This window comes from Mobula birostris, chromosome 23 (genome assembly GCF_030028105.1).
Source record: "Mobula birostris isolate sMobBir1 chromosome 23, sMobBir1.hap1, whole genome shotgun sequence".
Taxonomy (NCBI): Eukaryota; Metazoa; Chordata; class Chondrichthyes; order Myliobatiformes; family Myliobatidae; genus Mobula; species Mobula birostris.
The window spans coordinates 12238005-12262939 of NC_092392.1; the positions used below are offsets into that span (position 1 = coordinate 12238005).

Sequence of the window (24935 nt, forward strand, 5' to 3'; positions counted from 1 at the left end):
TGTACATAAAATTCGCTTCTTGTTTTCTTTAATTGATTTACAATCGAGGACGAAAGTAATAAACTGTGTTCCATTTGAAGTTCAGTTCTTTGTTTATACAACTTCTCAGAGGGAGCTGTAGCATATTTCTTATCAATTTCCTTAATCTTGTCCACAATTACCAGCTCCTCCTGCTTCAGCTTCTTCCTCAAAGCAGCAGAGTACGAGATGATCTGACCACGAATATAAGCTTTAAAAGTATCCCAAAGGATGTTCATAGAAATATCCTCTGTATAGTTGTTTGTAAAAAAGAGATCAATCTGTTCATTCATAAAGTTAACAAAATCCGAGTCCTGAAGCAACAGCGAATTAAAACGCCATTGTCTATTATTTTGTGTATTGGCCTGAATTTTAATAGAAAGCTTAAGTGGAGCATGATCCGAAATGGTTATAGAGTCATATTCACATTTAACCACTGAAGAAATAAGACGAGAGTCAATAAAAAAATAATCAATTCTTGAATAGGAATGGTGAACGTGAAAAAAAAGAAAAATCTTTTTCCTGAGGATGCAAAAAACGCCAAATGTCCATCGACCCGGAATCAGAGAGGAATGAGTTAATCAAAGTTGCAGATTTATTGGGTAAGGTCCGTAAAGCAGCCAAACGATCCAAAACTGGAGATAAACAAGTATTAAGATCTCCACCCCAGATTAGTGAAAACTCATTCAAATTCGGGAACAGATTAAATAATGATTTATAAAATTCTGGCCAGTCCATGTTGGGAGCATAAATGTTAACCAAAACTACCTTTTTATTAAAGAGTAGACCACTAACCAATAAAAATCTACCATTCGGATCAGAAATAATATTGTGTTGTACAAAAGTAACTGAGGGGTCTATAAAAATAGAGACACCTCAAATTTTAGTGTTATAATTCGAATGGAAGTGTTAGCCCTTACAGAATTTTAAAAAACGTAGTCTGTCCCCCCTCCGCACATGGGTCTCTTGTAAGAATAAAACATGTGCTTTAAGTCTCCAGAATACTTTAAAAACTTTTTTCCTTTTAATTGTATGATTAAGACTGTTAGTATTCCAAGAGACAAAATTAATAGTAGACTCCATAAACCCTAAAGTCAACCCGCAAAAAAAAGGATTGACAATAGGTTCGACCCACAAACCCGGAAAGGGAACAGAACAAACAAGAGATAACGGGAAGGAGAACGCGACCAATGCTTTGGTAATGTAAGTAGCCCAAGAAGAAAAAAACCAAAAAGTGAAGCCCCTCCCACCACCCCCGTGACCCCAAAGCTAAATCTAAAACAGACCAGCCAGAAAGAAGCAAGCACTAGAACTATCCCCATGACTTCCGATAGACGCTCACTAAAAAAAAGTAAGTATAAAAAGATCAGCTAAAGTTATAAAACAGTAGAGGAATAATAAAAAAAAGTAGACCGATTAAGACGAACACGATATAATACAAAGAAAAAGCCAGTAAATATAAAGAAAACCGTAACGAACAACAGACCCTATGATTAAACAAAAAAAATGAGATAATTAACATAGACTCTTTAGGAAAAACTAGAAAAAGTACATTTGAAAACTACAAAGTTTAAGGCCTCAAAGGAAATACATAAAATGATGCTGAGGGAATAGCCACCCAGAATCCCCAGGGAAAAAGAAAGGAATGACGCAGTTGAAAAAAAGTTTGGCAACCGTGTTAATTAAACCGAAAATAAACTTTTCTGCCGTCATATAAAGCGAAAAAAAAAATTAAACCCAACAGATTAACAGCCTCTGATCAAATGGAGATAATTAAAAATTGCGATTAAGATGTTGAAGATGAAAATTGATCCAGGTAACTCTGGGCATCCGATGGAGAATCGAAAAAACAGGAAGCCCCATCAGGCGTGCGAATCTTTAAACGCGCAGGGTAAAGCAACACTGGTTTTAAATCCATCTTGTAGTTCCGACATCACAGATCTGTAGCGAACACGTTGATCTAGAATCTGTTTACTGAAGTCTTCCACGAACCGAAGATGAAGATCCGAAAAATCAATGTAACCTTTAGGTCGAGCGAATCGAAGCAATTTCTCCTTGTCTTGAAAGTAATGAGATCGTAAAATAACATGCCGAGGTTTATCTGACTTAGACGAATATAATGGAACTCTGTGAGCCCGATCCAATAATGGTGGTTGGTCAGGAAATACGGTAGGAAATGCATCTTTTTAAAGTTGAGAAAAAAACTTTACAGGGTTGTCAGATTCAGCAGCTTCACGAATACCAATAATTCGAATATTCTGCCGTCGCATTCTGGATTCTAAGTCAGAGTTTTTAAAAGTCAGAAAGTCAAGTTTTTTCTTCATTACAATAATTGTTTCTTCAATTTTCCCCATCTTGAGTTCATTTTGTTGCGTGGATTTTTGAAGATTAGATATAGCAGACTGATGTTCCGTGATAAATGTTTGCATTTTATCGATTGCATCGGCAATTTTCTGGAGATTAGTTGAAATTTCCGCACGAATCAGTTCAGTTATAGAGGTTGAAATTTCCGTTTGAATTAGATCCGATATAGCTTTCAAAGTTAACGGTGGCTCAGTCGGAGGAGGATCGGTACCTTTTGGTCTAACACTGATCCGAGGTCATGACGGAATCTCTCCCCCTACGGCCGACACCTGACGGCACAGGATTATTCCATTGTAAACGATGGAATTCAGAAATAAGGTCAGGATCCAAAATATCCCTGGAAGGAACCCAATACCGATCCTCCGGACCCTATCCCTCCCAATCTACCAGGTATTGTAGCTACCCCCCTAATTTTGTGAATAAAGCAGTCTGCGGACTGTGTGGACAATTTCGCTGTCTATGATCCTTGGTGGAGGTCCCGGGAATCAGCGCCAAGGGGCTACGAAGTAAAAGTTTCAATGTGGATACGTGAAAGGTGGGATAAATTCTCACAGCAGGGAAATCGTAACTTGTAAGTTACCAGGTTGAGTTTTCTAATGACTTTAAAGAGACCGATAAAGCGAGGGACGAGTTTCCCCGGAAGATTTTTTAGGGGTACACCAGACCCGCTGACCAATACAGACTGAGGGACCCAGCTGCCTCTTTCTATCAGCCTTGGCCAATTGCCGGGCCGAACTCTCTCTTCAGCCTTGAACCACCTTTGAACAAACTGCTCAGCTGAGGGAACAACCGCCTCTGCCCCCTGACCAGGGAAAAGAGGAGGCTGAAACCCAAATTCACGTTCTAAAGGGCACATACCCAGTGACGAATGTTGAAAACTCCCCAAGGAAGTCAGAATACTCGGGGGGAGCTTTTTTGAGATCATGTGTCACAAACTCAGAAATATCAGGGGCAGACTCGAAAGCTCACGAGGCTTCTGAGAGGCAGTCCTTAGATCAGCTAGAATCGCAGCCCAGAATACTGCCATTAGAGCAGTCAATAACGGAGCCATGCGGCGACAACCACAGATACCCAAAGATGAGAGAGATCGCAGGTGGACTAGATAAGTGAGATCTAAGCATTTTAGAATGGTCTTCTATCTGGAAGCCAAAGGGCTCTGAAATATGACACAGCTGCCTGGCTGAAGTGCGGTGGCTGTCAAGGGATGATCTAACCTTGAGATTGGGGCTCGCAGCTCTCGGGACACCCCAGATCCAAAAAATTACCTGTGGAGCCAGAATCTATAAATGCCCAAAGGGCCAGTTCCTTGTCGCTCCAGGACAAGAAAGAAGGCCCATTTATCCCAGAGGTCAGAGGATTATGAGGTATCTGCCAGATCATCACTGACCTCCCGCTATTGGATGGCTCTCGGAGCTGGAGTTTCCAACCTCTCGGGACAAGCTGTAAAACACCGTACCAACAGTCGCACACAGCACATAGTCGTATAATTACCAAGCAGAAAAATATACAATAACAAAATGTAATCTAGCCCAAGTCGGTGAATGGCATGGCCTGCAGATTGATGGTGCATGGGATGTTGTGCTGGAGCCATGTTCTTTTACACTGTTGTGTTGAAAACTGCTCGTTTCAGAGGTATGGGGTGAGGATAGTGGACGGGGGATGTGGGAAGAGGTAACCAGAAAAATATTCTGAAGTTACTCAGTTGCTTTAGTTTCTTGCTTAATCAACTGAAAATAAATTCTACGTTACCCTTTTCACATAGTGGCTGATTCAACAGCATTCAGAAGTTAGTGCAGTCTGGTGAAGACAATGGCCTTAGAGTTCTTGTTTGCTTATTAAAACAAAAAAAATGTTTCTGGAGAACTCTCTGCTGGAGCTACAGAGTGCTTTGTCTTGCAGTGTCTATCGAGTAATCCATGACTGTTGTATTTGTAACTATTGAAATACATCTGGCTCTATTACCTCAGGACACGTTTCTTCTGCTGTTGAATGAAAGCTGGCTATCATTGACACTTCTATACCTCCTCTGATCAGGGACAGTCAGCATGGCTTTGTGAAGGGCAGATCGTGTCTAACAAGCCTGATAGATTTCTTTGAAGAGGTGACCAGGCATATAGATGAGGGTAGTGCAGTGGATGTGATCTATATGGATTTTAGTAAGGCATTTGACAAGGTTCCACACAGTAGGCTTATTCAGAAAGTCAGAAGGCATGGGATCCAGGGAAGTTTGGCCAGGTGGATTCAGAATTGGCTTGCCTGCAGAAGGCAGAGGGTCATGGTGGAGGGAGTACATTCAGACTGGAGGATTGTGACTAGTGGTGACCCACAAGGATCTGTTCTGGGACCTCTACTTTTCGTGATTTTTATTAATGACCTGGATGCAGGGATAGAAGGGTGGGTTGGCAAGTTTGCAGACGACATAAAGGTTGGTGGTGTTGTAGATAGTGTAGAGGATTGTCAAAGATTGCAGAGAGACATTGATAGGATGCAGAAGTGGGCTGAGAAGTGGCAGATGGAGTTCAACCCCGAGAAACGTGAGGTGGTACACTTTGGAAGGACAAACTCCAAGGCAGAGTACAAAGTAAATAGCAGGATACTTGGAAGTGTGGAGGAGCAGAGGGATCTGGGGGTACATGTCCACAGATCCCTGAAAGTTGCCTCACAGGTGGATAGGGCAGTGAAGAAAGCTTAGGGGGTGTTAGCTTTCATAAGTCGAGGGATGGAGTTTAAGAGTCGCGATGTAATGATGCAGCTCTGTAAAACTCTGGTTAGGCCACACTTGGAGTACTGTGTCCAGTTCTGGTCGCCTCACTATAGGAAGGATGTGGAAGCATTGCAAAGGGTACAGAGGAGATTTACCAGGATGCTGCCTGGTTTAGAGAGTATGCATTATGATCAGAGATTAAGGGAGCTAGGGCTTTACTCTTTGGAGAGAAGGAGGATGACAGGAGACATGATAGAGGTGTACAAGATAATAAGAGGAATAGATAGAGTGGATAGCCAGCGCCTCTTCCCCATGGCACCACTGCTCAATACAAGAGGACATGGCTTTAAGGTAAGGGGTGGGAAGTTCAAGGGGGATATTAGAGGAAGGTTTTTTACTCAGAGAGAGGTTGGTGCATGGAATGTACTGCCTGAGTCAGTGGTGGAGCCAGATACACTGGTGAAGTTTAAGGGACTACTAGACAGGTACATGGAGGAATTTAAGGTGGGGGCTTATATGGGAGGCAGGGTTTGAGGGTTGGCACAACATTGTGGGCCGAAGGGCCTGTACTGTGCTGTACTATTCTATGTTCCATGTTCTATGTTCTATGTTCCTCCTACTGGTTGATCATTGCTAGCCTTCACTGAGATCTCCATCTGTTTTCTTTCTGTTTCTGAGCTCCCTTTGGCTTTCAGTTGATCCACAATGGGTGCTCCTTTCTCTGTGTCCATTATTGCCAGTCTTCCTTCGGCTTCGTCCTCTGCAACTCTGTGTCCTTCTGACTGGCCCTCAGTTACCAGTCTTCTTGTTAGTCTCGTTTTGGCCACCTCTGCGATTGAACATTTTATGCCCCCAGCTGTTGAACTTACCATTCTGACTCTTGGAGTTTCCGTGGGTGTTTTTCTTACTGCTGTGCCTTCCATCTCACCTTCTCGGAACTCTGTCATCATTCCTGTTCTTAGACAATTAATGACTATTCCTTCTGCACCATGGTTGCTGTATTCCTCATTGCTATCTCATCTGGTAATGTTCCACTGCCGCTGGACAATTCATTTCTACCAAACAGTCAATTGACACCTGAGATGCTTCTTCCACGGAATGTTGTACCATTAATGGATACTCCACTGGCACTTGATAATCTGCTTTGACTGGGTTCTCTATGGACACTGATATTGGATGCAGAGATAACAGAGGACCCCCTGGTGGCATGTCTGCTGCTGATAGCTTTGGATGTTCAATTGTTTCCGGTTGCTCTGTGACTGGTGAGTAATTGGTGCCTATTGTATCCTCTAGCATTACAGCTGGATTCACAGAACCTGATTTTTCGGATCATAAGAGTTGTGCTTCTCCTTTTAGCATGGTTGTTGCAAACTTGTTTTCTGGCGAGAACATTTGTTCTTTCTGCACTGCAGTTATTTGGTTCTCTAGTCCTTCTATTGTACACGTTGAATGGCTTGATTCTGCAGCTGAATCTGCTGACCAATCTCCTTTTGATACAGATACTGAACACTTAATTTTCCTTTCATCATTTCCAAATGTCTCCACTCCTACATGAGCAATATCCTCTATGAATTCAGAAACATCTGACCTAATAGTACACTGCACCTCCTTCTCCCTGTCATCCTTTCCTGAATCCTTTTCTACTTCTGTGGACAATTGAAAATTGCTTCCATTATTAAGGACCTCCAGCACTCAGGGCTTGCCCTTTTCTCACTGCTACCATCAAGTAGGAGGTACAGAAGCCTGAAGCCACACACTCAGCAATTCAGGAACAGCTTCTTCCCCTCTGCCATCTGATTCCTAAATGGACATTGAACCCTTGGACACTACCTCACTTTTTTAAAAATAAATAGTATTTCTGTTTTTGGTAGGATTTTTAATCTTCTTAATATATGTTTACTGTATAATGTATACTGAATAAGATTTACTTATTTATTATTATTATTTTATTTTATTTTTTCTTCTAGATTATGTATTGCATTGAACTGCTGCTACTAAGTTAACAAATTTAACGTCACATGCCGGTGATAATAAACCTGGTTTTGATTCCGATTCAGATTCTGATTAATTCCTATCAGGGATGCTGCTGTCACGTTCGGCAGGGCCAGCCAGTAAATGGGCTGATCAAAGACGTGGTCAGAATGCTCACATTCTCCCTGTTATGAATACCGGATGCCTATGGGAATGTTTCAATTGTGGACATGAAGGTCATTTTGCCAGCGATTGCCCACAACCCAGGTGGGTTGGGAATATTCAGGATGTAACAATGTCTCTATTGCCCTGGAAGGTTTACCACATTACCTGCAACGTAAAAACTGGGGTTCCAATGAAAAGCCGCGACTATATCCGGAGTTACCTTCAGGGAATCCAAGTGCACAATGACAGTGACAGGCCTTTGTACACGGGTGTGCACCACAAGGTAGGGATAGTGTGGCCAGTCTCCTTGTAGAAGTTAGGGTAGCAGGCCACCCTATAAAATTTCTTTGGGATACAGGAGGCTCTCGAACCATCCTAAATACATCCACATTCAATACACCAAGTTGGGAAATGCAATACACTATTGTCTTAACTGGATTTACGTGACACTCACAAGTAGGGGAATTGACTACACCACTGAACATACAGTTGGGACAAAAATTTGCTATGCTAGTTGTGCTCATCGACATGCTAACGTCTTAAGAATCCACTCTTTTGGAGTAAAGTTTCAAACTGGAGTTTGAATGTCAATGTACAAACGTACCTCCTTGGATTTGGATTATTTTGCACGTTATTATTCTTCTGCTCTTTGTTCTAATGATTGTCCAATGTATTAGCCAAAGTGTTTTTCGATAGCAACTTAAACAACTTGTGTGCTAAATGCCATTCCAAATCTCTTTTTAGCATTTTGTCTGACTTTATACCATGATATTGTTTTTGAGTATTACCTACCTCTACTTCATTATATTTTATAAATTACTGTTAAATGCCTCGATACATGGTATGAAATTAGGTATATTTTATCATGTTTCTTTTATTTGCTTCTGTATTGATAATATTTTTAAATATGCCAGTGTTTCAATATTCCTTTTTATCTATGTTTTAGAGTCTATGATATTTTGTTAATATCTTTAGTATTATTTGATGTAGTCATGAATGCTGGTGTTCTTTTTGTACAGTATTTACTCAGACATAGAAAGAGTAGAGTGATCCCCAGAATTGTCTGTGGATCAAAAGGGAGGAGATGTTGGCCATGGAAGAATGAAAATATGGAAGAAAGTATCAAACTCGAATGAGTTAAAATCAATGGAAGTAGACAAACCAGATGTCTTTGTTCTTGCAATGTGCTCTAAGCAGTAGAGGTTGCTACTTGTGAAACTGCACTGTAACCTCCATTTTGTGAACTGTTTGATGAACTGATTCGTGCTCTGTAGTAATTTAATCAGATTAGTTGAATGTGGACATAAGTTGTTTCTGTTATAGATTTGCTAAATTTAAGACCATTCTAAGATGTACTGTTTACTGTGTACAACGGAGGGTTTGTAGAAGTAATCTAGTTATCTCTGCGCAGTGTCTGTATGACCTGGTTTAACTGGTTTGAAGAAGATTTTGAATAGAACAAAAGATGTCACCTAAGGCACAAAATTGAAAGTGAAGGACATAAAACAATATTGCTTGTAGCACTGGGACTACATCCAATGGGAATCTGACACCGGTCAGTCAGATGACCTCAAACCAATGCAATTGGAATTCAATGTTTGAACTGGTGAGGGAAGACTTTAAGAAAGAAGGGCTCAAATGCAAGGTGCTGATAACTCCAGAGACTAACTATTGCAAGGAAGAACCCTCATGCCAGGGGCTGTGAAAGGAAAGATCAATTGTCCAGCCAACAGGCGATCCCCTATATCAGTGCTATAAATTGGAGAAGTGGTCTGAGTTTGTATTGGTTCAGAAGGAACTGTGGAATTCATGTTCTATGTTGTTGGCCTGGAGTCAACAGAATTACATTGTTGTTTGTTCAGAGACAAAAAGCACAAGCTTTGAATAATTAAGAGTGTACAGGGAATTGCCTGATCTACATCAGTTGATGATTGGTCGACATTTGGATCTAAATAGATTAGGCAGGGAAAAGATCAACCATGCTTCTAATCTGTCTTGCCCCAACAGAATGTTGTATATTTCAGTTCGGATTCTAATTTTGCAATTAATGAAGTAAGCTACAAAATTAGTGCCATTCAGTAACCATGCTCTGACAGAAATATACTCTCCCCTTTTCACATTACATTTGTGTATCAATAGCACTTGCTGTTCTTATTTGACATCTGAGGCATTTGAGGTTGTTAAAATTGAGTTTTGTTTTGTATAATTCATAAATTCAAATTACAAACCTCAGATGTTTTGCATTTTTATACAGTATCTGTTCATACAAGTAGTTACAGCAGCCAACACTAGCTGGAATGAAGTACATTATTACTGTCACATAAGACCATAAGATCATAAGATATAGGAGCAGAATTACGCCATTTAGCCTTTTGAATCCTTTCCACCACTTCAGCATGGCTGCTCCAATTTTCATTTCAACCCCAATATCTTTTCCTTCTCCCTGTATTCCTTCATGCCCTGACCAATCAAAAAACTATGAACCTCTGCCTAAATATACATAAAGACTTGACCTCCACACCTGCTTGTGGCAAAGAATTCCAAGGATTCACCACCCTCTGGTTAAAGTAGATCCTCCTCATCTCCATTCTAAAAGTGCACCTCTCTATCCTGAGACTGTGTACTCTGGAGCTAGACTCTCCCATCATGGGAAGCATCCTCTCCACGGCCACTCTATTAAAGCCTTTCACCATTTGATAGGTTTCAATGAGGTCACCCCTCACTCTTTTGAATTCTAATGAATACACCCCAGAGCTATCAAACACTCTTCATATGACAAGCCAATCAATGATGTAATCATTTTCGTGAACGTCCTTTGACCCTCTCCCAGCTTCACCAATCCTTTCTAAGATTAGAGGCCCAAAACTGCTTGCTATACTCCAAGAGAGGCCTCACCAGTGTTTTATAAAGTTTCAACATTACATCCTTGTACTGAGGATCTACAACGTCATATCCCAAGGTCTGTGAAAGACTTACCTTGCTTGCCATTCACGCAGATCAATTTATTACAACAGAGCTTTGAGGTAGTACAAAGTACAACAGTAACAGAATACAGAATAAAGAGTTAATTAAAGTGCAGACCTGATCTACAATAAGGCACAATTCATAACAAGGTTGACTGTGAGGTCAGGAGTCCATGTTGTACTGTGTAACTGTTCAATAGTCTAGAACAGCAGGATTGAGGCTGACTTTAAGCCTGGTAGTACATGCTTTCAGGATTTCGTGTGTTCTGCCCGATGGGAGGAGGGGCAGATAGAATGTCCAAGGTTGGTAGGGTACTTATTATGCTGGCTGCTTTAACAGAGCAGCAAGAAGAGTACACAGAGTCTTTGGAGGGGTGGCTGCTTCCCATGATGTACCAAGCTGTGTCCACCATTCTCTTCAGTTTCTTCCAGTGTATTGGTTGAAAATTGTTGAGGGTAGAAGAGGCATGCCAAATTTCTTTAGCCTCCCCGGGAAGTAGATGTACTGGTGAGTTCTCTTGGCTCTGGTGTCTACATAGCTGGAGTAGGACAGGCTGTTGGTGAAGTCAGAAACTTGAAGCTCTCAGACCTCATTACCTCAGTAACATTAATATTATAGATAGATAGATATACTTTATTGATCCCGAGGGAAGTTGGGTTTCGTTACAGCCGCACCAACCAAGAATAGAGCATAAATATAGCAATACAGAAACCACAAACGATCAACCAACAATATGCAAACTATGCCAGATGGAAATAAGTCCAGGACCAGCCTATTGGCTCAGGGTGTCTGAACCTCCACGGGAGGAGCTGCAAAGTTCAATGGCCACAGGCAGGAACAACCTCCCATGACGCCCAGTGTTGTATCTCAGTGGAATATGGCCGGAGTCCAACAGGAAAAAGTTCAATATCCGGTCTACAAACACGTTCCTTGATCATAATTTGACCAGGATTTCACTATCCATTGTTAACCAGAACAGTAAGCCCCCAACTCCTTTACGCTTATCGCTCTCAGTGCACTTCCGGTCAGCCCTAACGGTCTGGAAGCCATCCATGGAAAAGTTTTGATCTGGTATGTCCTCGTGCAGCCCCCGTAAAACGCATAACACTACACTCCCGAAATGTTCTCTGACGCCTGGCTAGTGCCATCAACTCGTCCATTTTATTACCCACCGAATCCCGCTTCTCCATAAGTCTCCATAAATTCATCAGCAGCATGTGCACTGCCCTCTTCCTAAAGACAATGACCAGCTCATTTCTTTTGTTGACATTGAGGGAAAGGCTCTTGTCCTGACACCATGTCACTAGGCTCTCCCCCTCCCACCTTCATTATTGGAGATATGATCCTCAACAGGTCACCTGCAAACGAGTCAGATCAGAATCTGGCCATGCAGACATGAGCGTACAGGGAGTAGAGTAGGGGTTCATGATGCAGCCGAGTGAGGCACCAGTGTTGAAAATAATCATGACGGTATTGCTGCCTATCCTTACTGATTGCAGTCTGTTGGTGAGAAAGTCAACAATCCAGTTGTAAAAGGAGATGTTGACTTCGGTGATTTGTTTCCACTTGGGATTACAGTATTGAAATATGAGCTGTAGTCAATAAACAATAGTCTATTGTTATCATCTTTACTGCCCAAATGCTTCAGAGGTGAGTGTCATGAGGCTAGGGAGTTGGTTTCTGCTGTAGATCGATTTTGCTGGTAGGCAAATTGCAGTGCGTCGAGGTTGTCTGGGAAGCTGGATGAAATTTATGCCACGACGAGCCTCTCAAAGCACTTCATGATGGTGAGTGTCAGACACATATCTTGTTTAAGTACTGGGATGATAGTGGTCTCAAATCAAGTGGAAACCTCAGGTTGAAACGTAGGGATGTTCAAAATGTCTGCAAATATCCATGCCATTTGACCTGCACAGCATCTAAGGACACCGGTAGGAACATCATTCAGTTCAGATGTTTTCTGTAGGTTTACTCTCTAGAAGAGATATGTTGGTATTATTGTGGTAACGCATTCTTTTTGCCTTGTTGAAGTCAACAGCAATGATAAAGAAGTTGTCAGGGTATCCTGTTTCAAGGCCATAGACCAATGGTTCATTGAGTGCAGGTTTCCTATCTGCCTGGAGTGGGAATGTAGACTGCCGCCAGGATAACTGTGGGTGGTAGATATTCCAAGCTGGGTGAGCAGAATCTAACCAGGGCCATCAGCACACCATGTGTTCCACCCAATGAATTGGGAAGCCCTCGGGTTATATGGCACAATCAGGTGCAGCAGCTGTAAACTGTTTCAGTGAGACAAGGCACACAGAATTGATCTGCCAATTCATCTGCTCATTACACTGGGTATGAAGATAAATTTGAACTGACTGTGACACTCCAGATTGAAAAGTATGTTAAGGTCCTCTTTGGAATTATAGCCTTTCAGGTAAACCTCTGGCATGGTTGTTACATTACTGTACCAAGGAGAAGGGCACAACCTTAGATCCCCCTAAGTTGCCATCCAAGTTGATAGGGTTGTTGCTCAGGTGTCTTATGTGTTGGCCTTCATTCTTCAGATCGTTGAGTTGAAGAGTCATGTGGTAATGTTGCAACTCCGTAAATTGTCCCGTGATTCGGTTAGGCTTAAAATGGGATGTCAGGTCTCAGGGGTTGCAGGGTAGTGCGGTTCGAAGGGCCAGAAGGGCCTGTTGTGCACTGTATCTCTAAATAAATAAAAATTTATGCCTCAACACATCTTAAAATATCTTAAAAGTTTGAAATCAAGCAAACTACATTGTAATGAGTGGGCCAGTGAAGGAGTGGAGCTTTGAGGCTTTGACTCGAGAGGCTTCGACGAGAAGAGGCGGAGAACGAGCTTGCTCGCAGTTAGTTTTTACAATGTCCTGAGACGGTGATGTGCCTCTCATGTGAGATGTGGCAGTCTTGGGGGAACGCCCCTCTCCCGCAGAGTCACATCTGTTAGAAGTGCGTGCAGCTGGGCAATCTGGATGACCGTGTAAGGAATCTGGAGCAGCAGCTGGATGACCTTCGACTCATAAGGGAGAATGAGGCAATCATATATGAGAGCTATAGGGAGGTAGTCACACCTAGGCTGTCGGAAGCAGGTCATTGGGTGACAGTCAGAGGGGGGAAAGCGAAGGTGAGCAGACAGGTAGTGCAGAGCACCCCTGTAGCCATTCCCCTGAATAATAAGTTTAGCATCCTGGATACATTTGGCGGGGACGACCGACCAGGTGTGAGCCATGGTGGCAGGGCCTCCGGCACTGAGTCTGACCCTGTGGTGCAGAAGGGTGGGACGGAGAAGAGGAGAGCTGTCGTCATTGGAGACTCTATAGTCAGGGGAGCAGACAGGAGATTTTGTGGACATGAGAAGGACACCCGCATGGTTTGTTGCCTCCCGGGTGCCAGGGTTCGGGATGTCTCTGACCGGGTGCACGACATCCTGGTACGAGAGGGAAAGCACCCAGAAGTCATGATACATGTTGGGACCAACGACATAGGCAGGAAGAGGGATGAGGTTCTGAAGTGTGAGTTTCGGGAACTAGGCAGAAGGCTGAAGAACAGGACCTCAAGGGTGCGTTCTCAGGATTGCTGCCAGTGCTACGTGACAGTGATTGTAAGAATTGGAGGAGATGGCAGCTGAATGCGTGGCTGGGGAGTTGGTGCAGGGAGCAGAGTTTTAGATTTTTGGATCATTGGGATCTCTTCTGGGGAAGGTGGGACCTGTATAGATTGGATGGCTTGCACCCGAACTCGAGGGGGAGCAATATCCTTGCAGGTAGGTTTGCTAGCGTGGTTCGGGAAGGTTTAAACTAATTTGCAAGGGGGATGGGACCCAGACCGATAGAACGGTGAAAGAAGTGCATGGAATAAAGCCAGATCTAACACATAGAGAGGCTTTGAGGAAAGAGAAGCAGAATAAACGGTGTAAAGACAGTAAGGTAGAAGGGCTGAAATGTGTGTACCTCAATGCAAGGAGCATCAGGAACAAAGGTGATGAACTGAGAGCTTGGATACATACCTGGAATTATGCTGTAGTGGCCATTACAGAGACTTGGCTGGCACCAGAGCAGGAATGGATACTCAATATTCCTGGATTTCAGTGCTTTAAAAGGGATAGAGAGGGCGGAAAAAGGGGAGGAGGGGTGGCATTACTGGTCAGGGATACTATTACAGCTACAGAAAGGGTGGGTAATGTAGCAGGATCCACTTTTGAGTCAGTATGGGTGGAAGTCAGGAACAGGAAGGGAGCAGTTACTCTATTGGGGTATTCTATAGGCCCTCTGGTAGCAGTAGACATACAGAGGAGCAGATTGGGAGGCAGATTTTGGAAAGGTGCAAAAATAACAGGGTTGTTATCATGGGTGACTTTAACTTCCCTAATATTGATTGGAACCTGATTAGTTCCAAGGGTTTAGATGGGGCATAGTTTGTTAAGTGTGTCCAGGACGGATACCTGTCACAGTATGTGGACAGGCCGACTAGGGGGAATGCCATACTAGATCTAGTACTAGGTAATGAACCGGGTCAGGTCACAGATCTCTCAGTGGGTGAGCATCTGGGAGACAGTGACCACCGCTCCCTGGCCTTTATAATTATCATGGAAAAGTATAGAATCAGAGAGGACAGGAAAATTTTTAATTGTGGAAGGGCAAATTATGAGGCTATAAGACTAGAACTTGCGGGTGTGAATTGGGATGATGTTTTTGCAGGGAAATGTACTATGCATATGTGGTCGATGTTTAGAGATCTCTTGCAGGATGTGAGGGATAAATTTGTCCCGGTGAGGAAGATAAAGAACGGTAGGGTGAAGGAACCATGGGTGACAAGTGAGGTGGAAAATCTAGTCAGGTGGAAGAAGGCAGCATACATGAGGTTTAGGAAGCAGGGATCAGATGGGTCTATTGAGGATATAGGGTAGCAAAAAAGGAGCTTAAGAAGGGGCTGAGCAGAGCAAGAAGGGGGCATGTGAAGGCCTTGGTGAGTAGGGTAAAGGAAAACCCCAAGGTATTCTTCAATTATGTGAACAAAAAAAGGATGACAGGAGTGAAGGTAGGACTGATTAGAGATAAAGTTGGGAAGATGTGCCTGGAGGCTGTGGAAGTGAGCGAGGTCCTCAATGAATACTTCTCTTCAGTATTCAACAATGAGAGGGAACTTGTTGATGGTAAGGACAATATGAGTGAGGTTGATGTTCTGGAGCATGTTGATATTAAGGGAGAGGAGGTGTTTGAGTTGTTAAAATACATTAGGACGGATAAGTCCCCAGGGCCTGACGGAATATTCCCCAGGCTGCTCCACGAGGCAAGGGAAGAGATTGCTGAGCCTCTGGCTAGGATCTTTATGTCCTCATTGTCCACGGGAATGGTACCGGAGGATTGGAGGGAGGTGAATGTTCTCCCCTTGTTTAAAAAAAGTAGTAGGGATAGTCTGGGTAATTATAGACCAGTGAGCCTTACATCTGTGGTGGAAAGCTGTTGGAAAAGATTCTTAGAGATAGGATCTCTGGGTATTTAGAGAATCATGATCTGATCAGGGACAGTCAGCATAGCTTTGCGAAGGGCAGATCGTGTCTAACAAGCCTGATAGAGTTCTTTGAGGAGGTGACCAGGCATATAGATGAGGGTAGTGCAGTGGATATGATCTATATGGATTTTAGTAAGGCATTTGACAAGGTTCCACACGGTAGGCTTATTCAGAAAGTCAGAAGGCATGGGATCCAGGGAAGTTTGGCCAGGTGGATTCAGAATTGGCTTGCCTGCAGAAGGTAGAGGGTCATGGTGGAGGGAGTACATTCAGACTGGAGGATTGTGACTAGTGGTGACCCACAAGGATCTGTTCTGGGACCTCTACTTTTCGTAATTTTTATTAATGACCTGGATGCAGGGATAGAAGGGTGGGTTGGCAAGTTTGCAGACGACACAAAGGTTGGTGGTGTTGTAGATAGTGTAGAAGATTGTCAAAGATTGTAGAGAGACATTGATAGGATGCAGAAGTGGGCTGAGAAGTGGCAGATGGAGTTCAACCCCGAGAAATGTGAGGTGGTACACTTTGGAAGGACAAACTCCAAGGCAGAGTACAAAGTAAATGGCAGGATACTTGGAAGTGTGGAGGAGCAGAGGGATCTGGGGGTACATGTCCACAGATCCTGGAAAGTTGCCTCACAGATAGATAGGGTAGTTAAGAATGCTTATGAGGTGTTAGCTTTCATAAGTCGAGGGATAGAGTTTAAGAGTCGCAACGTAATGATGCAGCTCTATAAAACTCTGGTTAGGCCACACTTGGAGTACTGTGTCCAGTTCTGGTCGCCTCACTATAGGAAGGATGTGGAAGCAGTGCAAAGGGTACAGAGGAGATTTACCAGGATGCTGCCTGGTTTAGAGAGTATGCATTATGATCAGAGATTAAGGGAGCTAGGGCTTTACTCTTTGGAGAGAAGGAGGATGACAGGAGACATGATAGAGGTGTACAAGATAATAAGAGAAATAGATAGAGTGGATAGCCAGCACCTCTTCCCCAGGGCACCACTGCTCAATACAAGAGGATATGGCTTTAAGGTAAGGGGTGGAAAGTTCAAGGGGGATATTAGAGGAAGGTTTTTTACTCAGAGAGTGGTTGGTGCATGGAATGCACTGCCTGAGTCAGTGGTGGAGGCAGATACACTAGTGAAATTTAAGAGACTACTAGACAGGTATATGGAGGAATTTAAGGTGGGGGCTTATATGGGAGGCAGTGTTTGAGGGTCAACACAACATTGTGGGCCGATGGGCCTGTACTGTGCTGTACTATTCTATGTTCTATGTTATGTTCTATGTAATTGGCAGGATTTGTTGCCACACAAGCTGCTATCCCAACCCAGCCTGTACCCACACTGATTCTACTTTCCTTCAAATTCAGGTCTGAACTTGTTCCTGGACGGAATCTCTGCTTTAAATTACTCACTGCTTTGCAATTCAGGTGCTACTTTAAATATCACATGAATCAGCAAGTTCAGTTGCTCTTCCATTTCAAACAAGCTTCCCTTGTTCAAAGTTTAATTTTACCTGAAATTAAAATGTGCCACACTCTTCCTATTGACATTGAATTTTATCACTAATTCCACCATCCTATTTGAATACGTTTGCAGCTTCCTTTGGTCTTCAGAACTATTAATAATATCTGTTTTGCCATTATTTGCAAACATAAACACCAGTTCCTCTTACACTGTATTTAAGTAATGCTGACAGTGAACTCACATAGACCTCTGCAGATCACTGAGATCCTGCTCTTCCCTTCCAAGTACTCCAAGGAACTGTCCTAACCACCACTTTCTGATTTCTCCCCTTTCACTGGTTTGAATATTCTATCCTTAATCTTCTTGAAATAGCCAGCAACATGACAATCTTTCAACCACGTTCTCCACCTCCTGACGATGAGCAAGTCCAACTGTGGCAAGTACAATCTTCCTTCCTGAAAATGATTCTGACTATTTTTCCTTCTAGAAATGTAAAGGTTGCATTGCTCCCTGCTACAGATACTGTTTTGTTCATTAGCAATTAGTTTAATTAGTTCAGTCTCACAATATGAAAAATTGCATTCCCTACAAATGACTGAGCACTTTACTGTACTGCAACTTACACTGACCCTCAATTATATTTTGAAATAATGCTTCTAGAACCTACAGTATGCGGTTCTTTAGCCAGAGTGTAGTGAATCTGTGGATTTCATTGCCACAGACTGCTGTGGAGTCCAAGTCATTGTGTCTATTGGGTATATTTAAAGTGGAGCTTCTTGATTAGTAAGGGTGTGAAATGTGACAGGGGGAAGGCAGGAGAACGGGAGTGAGAGGCATAATAAATGAGCCATGATGGAATGGGGGAGCAGACTCAATGTCAGAATGGCTCATTCTGCCCCAGTGTCTTATAGACGAGAGCACTGACATTATCTAATACATGTAGAGATCGTGTTGATAGAGAAGTAACTTCCTTGGGTTCCTGACAGCAAGGTGGAGCGGCACAGTGGTGGTTCTGCTGCTTTGCTTCAGTGACCCGGGTTACATCCTGACCTCTGGCACCATCTTGTTAAGTTTGCACATTCTCCATCTGACAGCACGAGTATGTCCATTTCCCAAAATCTTACTGATTGGCAGCTTATTCATAGCCACTTTAAATTACCACTTAGATTATATGGGTGGTATGTGAGTCAGGGCAACGTTAATTTTATTTATTTGTTTAGTTACATCTAGGTAATGATTTCATTTTCAGACTGGCTGAATCTCAGCTCAGGAAGTTGTTGTTTCCTTTTAAAATTTAGCTTTCTGTGAAAGTAGAGTTTCAAACAGATGGGAGGTGAGGACCTCAATACAATGGTTATCACCAAAGAGATAGTGCTGAGCAAACGTATGGGCCTGAAGTTAGAAAAAGTCCCCTGGTCCCGATGGAATGCATCCCAGGGTACTGAAAGAAATGCCAGAAGTTATAGTTGAGGCTGTGGTGGTGATTTACCAAAATCCTCTGGCCTCTGGGCAGGTCTTGGCAGATTGGAAGATGACAAATGCCACGCCACTGTACAAAGAACGATGTAGGCAAAAGGCAGGTAACTATAGGCCAGTTAGTTTAACATCTGTAGTTGGGGAAAATGCTTCATTAAAGAAGAAATAGTGAGGCATCTGGAAAGAAATGGATCCATCAGGCAGACCCAACATGGATTCAGCAAAGGTAGGTCCCATTTGACAAAGCTACTGGAGTTCTTTGAGGATCTAATGAATGCAATGGATAAAGGGGAACAGATGGACATTATTTACTTGGATTTCCAGAAGGTGTTCGATATGGTGCCATATAAAAGACTTATCCATAAGTATGCATAGAGTTGGGGGTGATGTAGTAGCATCAGTGGAGAGCAGTGTGCCACAGGGGTCGGTGCTGGTCCTGCAACCGTTCACAATGTACATTAATGATCTGGAAGACGGGACTGAGTGTAGTGTATCTGTTTGCTCATGATACTAAATTGAGTGGAAAAGCAAATTGTGCAGAAGATACAGACAGTCTGCAGAAAGATATAGATAGGCTAAAAGTGAGTGGGCAAAGATGTGGCAGATGGAGTACAATGTTGATAAATGTGAGATCATCCACTTTGGAAGGAAAAAAGGAAAGAGCAGATTATTATTTAAATGGTAAAAAATTGCAGCATGCTGCTGTGCAGAGGGATTTGGGAGTGTTTGTGCATGAATCACAAAAGGTTGGTTTGCAGGTGCAGCAGGTTATCAAGAAGGCAAATGGAATTTTGTCCTTGATTGCTGGAGGGATTGAATTTAAGAGCAGGGAGGTTACGCTGGAACTGTACAGGATACTGGTGAGGCCACACCTGGAGTACTCCGTGCATTTCTGGTCTCCTTGCTTGAGGAAGGATATACTGGCTTTGGAGGCGGTGCAGAGGAGACTCACCAGGTTGATTCCAGAGATGTACGGGTTAGACTATGAGGAGAGATTGAGTTGCCTGGGATTGCACTTGCTGGAATTCAGAAGAATGAGAGGACATCTTGTAGAAGCATATAAAATTATGAAAGTGATAGATAAGAAGGAGGCAGGAAAGTTGTTTCCACTGGTAGCTGAGACTAGAACTAGGGGAAATGGCCTCAAGATTTGGGGGACTAGATTTAGGATGAAGATGAGGAGGAACTGCTTTTCCCAGAGTGTGGTGAATCTGTGGAATTCTCTGCCCAATGAAGCAGTGGAGACTACCTCAGTAATTATACTTAAGGCAAGGTTGGCTAGATTTTTACATAGTAGGGGAATTGAGAGTTATGGGGAAAAGGCAGGTAGGTGAAGATGAGTCCATGGCCAGATCAGCCATGATCTTATTGAATGGCAGAGCAGGCTCACCATCCGGATGGCCTACTCCTGTTCCTATTTCTTATGTTCTTATGTTCAAATGCCTTGAGGAGTATGACTATTTTATAAATGCAATATAAGTTGTAGATTTTTGTGTGATATTCATTACCATTCCCTTCATTGTTTTCAGATTGGACATTAAGGAGCCCAGAGTGACGACCATGCCCACACAGAGGATTCGGTTAAATCCATGGCTTCTGGCACAAATTGACAGCACGCATTGTCCTCGTCTCCAGTGAATTCAAACTGACCAATAATGGTACCAAGGAAGCTCTACTGCAGCCATACAAGATTTACCAAGTGTGTGACATTCATCAGTCTAATAGAGCAACAACACTCCAGGCTGTGACTCCAGGAAAATGACAGACTACTTAATCTCTCTGTGCCCTTTCTTCCTTTTTGTTTAATTCTTCTCTCAAATGTAAGGTACGTGGAAATGATTTTCCACTGTAGAGCTATTATTTCACATTCCAGTGTTAATCCAAACGCAGTTCGGCTGAAGACTACTGGTGTTGGAGCAGCACCTAAGGCATTGCTCAAATTCCCATCTGGCAAGAGGAATTGGTGAATTCAATAAACGTGGTCAGTTATGGTGTGTAGCCAGAATACCCGTGACTGCAGGTATTGAAAAACATCAGGACTTTGTAAAAAATGAAATACAATTACAGAAATTCCCTAATCTATCATTAACATCTGGTTGAACTTGTATGTCACATGAGTTCCACATTTTGAATTTGGCTCTTAATAGCATCATCTCAATGTGAAAAATTCTACCTTTTCACTGTCTTCAACATTCCTGGTACCAAAATAGTGTGTAAGAGATAAATTAGAATTTTTATTGGCTTGGAGGTGGGGGGTGTTGGGGTGGGGGGGGCATTGGGATGGAGGGTGTTGGGGTGGAGGGTGTTGGGGTGGGGGGTGTTGGGGTGGAGGGTGTTGGGGTGGGGGGAATTGGGGTGGAGGGTGTTGGGGTGGGGGTGCGTTGGTGTCGGGGTGTGTTGGGGTGGGGGGTTGTTGGGGTGGAGGGTGTTGGGTGGGGGGTGTTGGTGTGGGGGGCGTTGGGGTGGAGGATGTTGGGGTGGGGGTGTATTGGAGTGGAGGGTGTTGGGGTGGGGGGGGCGTTGGGGTGGAGGGTATTGGGCGGGGGGTGTTGGGGTGGGGGGGTCATTGGGGTGGGGGGTGTTGGGGTGGGTGACATTGGGGTGGGAAGTGTTGGGGTGGGGGGTGGAGTGGAGGGGTTTTGGAGTGGAGGGGTGTTGGGGTGGAGGGTATTTTGAGGTGGGGGCGTTGGGGTGGAGGGTGTTGGAGGGGGGGTCAGGTGGAGGGTGTTGGCGTGGGGGGGTCAGGGTGGGGGGGTCGGGGTGGAGGGCATTGGGGTGGGGGGGTGTTGGGGTGGGTGGTGTTGGGGTGGAGGGTATTGGGGTGGGGGGCATTGGGGTGGAGGGTGTTGGGGTGGGGGGACATTGGGGTGGAGGGTGTTGGGGTGGGGGTGTGTTGGGGTGGAGGGTATTGAGGTGGGTGGTGTTGGGGTGGAGGGTGTTGGGGTGGAGGGTATTGGGATGGGGGGGCCTTGGGTGGAGGGTGTTGGAGTGGGGGGGTGTTGGGTTGGAGGGTGTTGGGGTGGGGGTGTGTTGGGGTGGAGGGTGTTGGGGTGGAGGGTATTGGGGTGGGGGGGCTTTGGGGTGGAGGGTGTTGGAGTGGGGGGGTGTTGGGGTGGAGGGTGTTGGGGTAGGGGAATGTTGGGGTGGAGGGTGTTGGGGTGGACGGTATTGGGATGGGGGGAGCATTGGGGTGGAGGCGTGTTGGGGTGGAGGGTGTTGGGGTGGGGGTGTGTTGGGGTGGCGGGTACTGGGGTGGGTGGTGTTGGGGTGGAGGGTATTGGGGTGGGGGGCATTGGGATGGAGGGTGTTGGAGTGGGGTGTGGGGGTGGAGGGCTGTTGGGGTGGGAGTGTTGAAGTGGGGGGATGTTGGAGTCGGGGGGGTTGGGTGGAGGGAGCAGATCATTTACAAGGTGATTTAATTACAATTGGATCCACTGGGAATCAAAATTGACAGATTCTGCATTCCCTGTTTCAATCAGATCTTCAAGAAGAGCGACGTAAGTACAAACTAGGAAGTGGTAGTTTCTGGAAAGGTGACTAGAAGCACACTTACACAAATCCCTACATGTGTCCCCCATCACCTTGCTGTCCTCCTCACCCATTGCATCTCTCTCCTTCCTGTCTGCATCCCTCCCACTTCAGGGAGGGGCGTACAAGAACACTTGCTCTTCTGTTTACGAGGCTTATTTGTCATACTCATCTTTCCTGTTTTCAAGTTCAAATGCAGACTAAATATCATGCACTTGTGTCAGCATAGGATCTTACATCAGATGTCATGAATCTATCCACCCTCTCCTCAACTTACAATAAATGAGTTGTTATGGTTATTCTTCAGCATAAAATGCCTCACACCATTTTATTTCTGAAACCTTTGCACTCACAATTAGGAGGCCCCCTCAGCAGATTATAAATGCTAAATATGTCCCCAATCTCGTGTTTTACAGCACCTGCTGTTCTAATACACAGAGATAATGTGCATCCTTTAACCCTTCAAATCTGTTTTAATGGTCTGAAGCTACAAAGAACTTTAACCTGATAGCATGAATATCAATTTTTCCTTCTGGTTAAAAATGTTTCCCTCCCCCTCCTCTTTTTTTCTATTCCACACTCCAGCCCTTTACCTCTTCTCACTTGCCCTTCCCTTTCTCTTCTGGCCCATTCTCTTTCCCTATCCCTTCCCTCTCCAGCCCTTTACATTTCCTACCCACCTGGCTTCACCTATCACCTTCTTGCTATCTCGTCCCCTGCCTCCAGTTTTTTATTCTGTCTTCTTCCCCCTTCCTTTCCAGTTGTGAAGAAGGGTCTCGGCACAAACTGTCGACTGTTTATTCATTTCCAGAGATGCTGCCTGACCTGTTGGGTTCCTCCAGCATTTTGTGTGTGTTCCTAAGGATTTCAGGTGCTTGATATTCGATTGTTGGTTTCTGTGCAAGAGTAACAGGACACCTAGTGGACATTATATTCTTTACAACTTGGAATTATAAATTGTTTGATTTTAGAAGTATTCATGAAGGCTCTTCATAAAAAAAAGCACACAGAATTCCAAAAGTTTTGCTGATCAAACTATTTAATAATTTCATGTTCCTTTCAGATGTTTTGAGAGCATCAGCAACGTAGCTAACACAGAACTTCATGCAGGTTTGACTCTGTTTTGCAGCTGTCTAAAGTTGTTCATTTACAGTCTGAGAGCTTAATTTGTCATCAGCTGCACTGAACTGTTTTAACAGACAAGTGTTTCCAGGAGATCATAACTGGATTGTTAGCTGGCAGAGGTTTGATTTATGCTTGTGTCAGGTGAAATTGGGTTCATATTTGCTGAAAAAGATTTGTTTTATTCTCTGGCTAGTAAAGCAAGAGGTCGAGATAAGAAAATCTTTAGGTGAGATAAAAATAAAATGTAAGAGATAAAGAAGAGACAGAGAGAGATAGAGAAAGAGAGAAACAGAGATAAAGAGAGAAAGAAATAGCGAGAGACAGAGACAGACAGAAAGATGGAGAGACAGAAACAGGGACAGAGAGAGAGAAAGAGATAGAGACAGAGAGAGGAAGAGGGAGAGAAAGAAACAGATAGAAACAGAGAGAGATAGACAGAGTGGGAGACAAAGAGAAACAGAGAGTGGACAAGTGAGACAGGCTGAAGAAAAAAAATCTGTTAATACATTGGATGCAGGAAGGGGTTGAGAGTGGAAGCATTTTGAACTGTGAATATTTATTATTCCAAATAAATAATGTGTTAACACACACTGAGTACTGTAGGAACTCAGCAGGTCAGGAAGTGAATAAACAGTTGCATTTCGAGCTGAGACCCTTATTCGGGGCTGGAAAGGATAAAACGATGAGGGGAGAGGAAAGAGTACAAACTGGAAGGTGATAGGTGAAGCCAGGTGGGTGGAGGGGGGGAATGAAGTAAAATACTTGAAGGTGATAGGTGGAAAAGGAAAAGAGCTGGAGATGAAAGAAATTGATAGGAGAAGAGAGTGGACTTTATAGCCCTGAAAAGGGTTTCGGTCTGATACGTTGACTGTTTATTCTCTCCCATCAACGCTGAGTACCTCCAGCAGTTTGTGTTCATTGCTCTGTAATTCCAGCATCCACAGAATCTCCTGTATTGATAAACGCTTAGTGTGACAACTTTGGACAAAGAGACCTCCTACTCCTCTTCCCATTGTTTAGACAATTTGTACAGGTGACTGTCAACACTGAAAGAGAGCATTCCCAGTATAGCTGGAATTTTCAAAATATTTTTCCAAGATTACTTGATACAATTCCCTGATATAGGTGGTCTCTGCAATGCCAAGACAAAGTCATGATCTTGGCTGTCAGTCCTATTCAGGACCAAGGATGTACTCCTGTACTGGGAGTGCAAAGGATGCTGATCTGAGGGTCCTCTGGCCAATTCAGCTGAAAATATAGATTCCAATGCAATACATGATAGGTTTCATGGCAAGAAAATAGAGTGATCTGTACAAACATTATAACATTTTAACTGAGTAGCATGAAATATATTTGGTCACATAAAGAGAAACCTACATTCATGCAGCCCAGAGCTTTGAGGTATGAAGTAATATTTTAATTGTTAAAGGAGCCTGCAAGACAGTTTAAATCAGTGTCCTATTCTAAACCAAATATTGAGGATGCCCAATATTTAAAAAATGATATAATAATGATGTTTGTTTCTACAACTGTTCACAACTAGACATTAATTTAACTGTAAGTGCTAGAAATCACATATCCTTCACTAAAATCTAACATTACTCCTGGGACAATCAATGCATATTTTAT

The 24935-nt window shown here is 43.6% G+C and overlaps 1 protein-coding gene across 13 annotated transcripts in view; it reads left to right on the forward strand.

The window, feature by feature from the left end:
• The first annotated feature begins 1273 nt into the window (after positions 1 to 1273).
• Positions 1274 to 24935, forward strand: part of LOC140186896 (lectin-like) — a 93532-nt gene continuing 69870 nt past the window's right edge. For 2 of the 13 annotated variants that reach the window (XM_072241641.1, XM_072241628.1), the window contains exons 1-2: positions 1274 to 1369; positions 20183 to 20478. The gene's annotated coding sequence lies outside the window, so the exon portion shown is untranslated. Of the gene's footprint in view, positions 1370 to 1652; positions 2188 to 2443; positions 2918 to 5334; positions 6349 to 7143; positions 7325 to 7389; positions 7506 to 20182; positions 20674 to 22085; positions 23292 to 24935 lie in introns of those variants that run through there. The other 11 variants (XM_072241633.1, XM_072241631.1, XM_072241630.1 and 8 more) reach the window with 11 other exon arrangements.